The sequence below is a fragment of the Notothenia coriiceps genome, unplaced genomic scaffold (genome assembly GCF_000735185.1).
Source record: "Notothenia coriiceps isolate Sejong01 unplaced genomic scaffold, NC01 NC01_scaffold00035484, whole genome shotgun sequence".
In the NCBI taxonomy this organism is placed as follows: domain Eukaryota; kingdom Metazoa; phylum Chordata; class Actinopteri; order Perciformes; family Nototheniidae; genus Notothenia; species Notothenia coriiceps.
In genome coordinates this window covers 522,936-526,280 of record NW_011368185.1, presented here as the reverse complement: position 1 = coordinate 526,280, position 3,345 = coordinate 522,936, and positions in this window count along the sequence as shown.

Sequence of the window (3,345 nt, the reverse complement as noted above, 5' to 3'; positions counted from 1 at the left end):
ATGGAAAAGGGGAGAGCATATATAGAAGGATTAACAGGTGCGATAATTAGGCTTGTGGATGGAGGGAAGTGATAGGTTAGCTTGAGGAGTGGCGCTCCCTATCAATTAGTGAAGGGAGCGAGTATTGCCATGACGTGCAATACGAAGTGATAGGTCTTCATGCCTGAACTTGCGCTGAGCTTCATTACATCCTTTTAGTTATAAAATACCATACCAAATACATGTGGTTAAACAACTTAGGTTGCTAGTTTGGAGTTAATTAAGCTAATGTTGAGTCTTTAAAATGTAGCTGGCTCACACAGTATTTCTCTATAAAAACAGCCGCCTCCAACTTTTATTGTTTTGATTTTACAGCCATCCACTTTTTGGTCCACTCTCACCTCTCCCATAATCTTCCCTTTGGGTGAAGCTGAAAACACTATTCTTTCTCAGTGAGATGACTCTAGAAGTGCCTTAGCAGCCAAGTGGTCGAAATATAACCTCAACATATCATTTCAATCTTGTAACATCACACCTCTCTGTCATCTGTCAAAAAGAAAACTGTTTATCTTTTTTTAATATGAATAGAGAATATGTATAGCCCAGATAGAGAGTTTGCAAAGACCTGGCAGAACAGTGGTGGATGCTGTTTAAACATAAATAATAAATTCACCACCTGCTTCGGCCAGGAAAACACAAAGCCGCTTGCCTGGCTCATACCTTAGCGTAGAAGTTGTTTGATTTTCTGTGACTTGTTGAATTTATCATCCAGGTGTTGTGTTTACTTCTCTGAGCTGGGCAGCCCGCAGTGGAGGACGATATCCTGAGAGAATGTCCAGTAGAGTAAAGTCACTAACCTTGACTTTGTTTTGTGAGTGGTTTTTCTCCAAAATCTGTGAGTGGATCATCAAGTTCAATCTCACTTGAACAGACTCCATGGACCCCTGCGTAATGCTTCTCAATCTTTCTCTGTGTTGGGACTTCTAAAGAAGCATTATGGGTCACACTTGAGTCTTTTTGAATTAAGGTTTGGCTCAGGAAATGGGGGTTAAGAAACAGACTGCAATATTACATTGAGCCAATAAATAAACACAGATTGAATACAAATATAGAAAAGACAGGTGGAGGGTTGGATGGGTAGGTAGGAAGGTAGGAAGTAACAATTTACCTTGGATATACTGGATAAAGCACTTTTTTGTGTGTGATTTATTTTTTATTTGATTGATTGCCTGAATTCTTAACACTATTTTCTGGCTACCGGTACTGTTGAGAATCATAAAAAGACACAACAATGACACAGCAGCACATATTTTCTTCAAATTTGGTTTTAATAAACTTAACCACACTCCACAGCGGATAATCCATTTTTTTCAGATAAAACAGCACTGTGGTTAAAATACTTCAATAAAATATAAAAGGGCACAAAGTCTAAAGTTCTGCAAGGTTGCTGCCATTATTTTTCATTGTTGACACAAAGCTTAAAATGTAAATTTTGCTCTGAGGGTAGTGCTAGAGGAAAGACTTTACCAATATAAAAAAGTAATTGGTTTATATCCGCAGGCAGCATAAATGTGCTCAACCAGGTTTGTCTCATAGACCTGAGGATGATGCCAGAGGAAAGCTCACGTAGACTCCAAATTGGCAAAAACTGTGCTCTAGGATTTTATTTTTATTTGGATACTTTAAACTAAACCATGAATATCTACAACAAATGTCACTACCTGCTTCAGAAAGGGCTAATGTGTAAAGGGCTAGGCAAACTTACAAATGTTATTTTGGGTGCATGAATGTACTAAATTGTGTTGTTATAAATATCATGATAAAATGAACTTAAAATGTGGTGTAATAGTTGGGATTCATTAGGCCAATATAGGTTAAGTTCAAATCTACGTCTACGAATTAAATTGTTAATGTCCAAACTATTAACAGTACGTTTTTGTTGTCCCTTAGTTGAAAAATGTAGCTGAATCTTTGAATGTGTCAGTGGCTGAGACTTTTAAAAAGCTGTGTAAGCGTCTTATTGATGTGTGCTACTACTGTAACATTGCCATTTGCAAGTGTCCTTATCAATGGTTGATTGTAAAAACAAAGGTTATTTCTGTATGATCTGCCTTAAGGGCAGTGCACATATAGAGAACAATATTAATTGAAGAATGGACCCTTGATGTTCATCACACAACATGCATGCTTTACAGAGCACACTGAATCGTCCTGCAAGAGAACCAAATAATGACTGAGCTGCTTTAGACATTATTCTGTAGTGATATGTTCCTTTTTATGATCATTTGTGTCAGTACCTGTGGTACAAACTTGGCAGAAAAGCAGGGTAACACCTTCAATAAATGTATTTTATGAGTGATTAAACACGTGTCTGTGGTTTTTTGGACTTTAAGGATTAAGGGCAACCTCCAATCAGAAGGAGACTAGAAAAGGATACTGAAACTCCCTCTTCATTTCAAGACAGCTACACCCAGGAGAGAGTAATAATCAGGACAAAGAAACAGGCAATCAGAAACCAACAGTTTTATCAGATGTTCTGTCGGAGACTGAATCCTGAGAGACTTCATGAGTCACAGGTCGGAAATCAAGTCACATCAGCCATCTAGTTCTTGCTCTGCTCTGTAAAAACAGCAAGTGCAGCTGCTGATGCTCACACTTATCTTGTTCTATCTCTTAAACCAGTTACTTCCAGCACAGAAACACGCTCAAACTCTGGGTTGGAGACATACTGTACATGTAAGTTATATAGTGGCTTTTGTCTAGGTGAATGCACAGGGATAGTGTATGCATATGTGTGGCCTAAGAAATATGAGGGAACGATTCATTCCCACGGTTAAGATTAACTTGTTGTTGCCAATCATTATGTTTCTCCAGACTTGAAAATCTGGCAATTCTGTCTATTTTCAGAATGCTCATCTCTCTGATTTCTCATCAATTCATTATCTGGTAGATACAATGTAATCTGCATGCAATCTGTTAGACAGAATGTCAATTCAGCAGGACAGATTCTGTCTCTTCTACTTAATTATTTTACACTAAGATTTTAATTTCTGGCATGTGGAAACACGTTTCCATGGAAACATTATCTCTAGTGTAATTGTACAGCTTATGAGCTTCAGAAATTAGCCAGAGATGCTGTTTAAGTTTCCATATGGAACACATTACTCTCAAATGATCCATTTAAATATATATTTACGTTCCTAGCTATCTACACTGAACAAAAATATAAACGCAACACTTTTGTTTTTGCTCCCATTTTTCATGAGATGAACTCAAAGATCTAAAACATTTTCTATATACACAAAATAACAATTTCTCTCAAATATTGTTCACAAATCTGAAAAAAATCTGTGATAGTGAGCACTT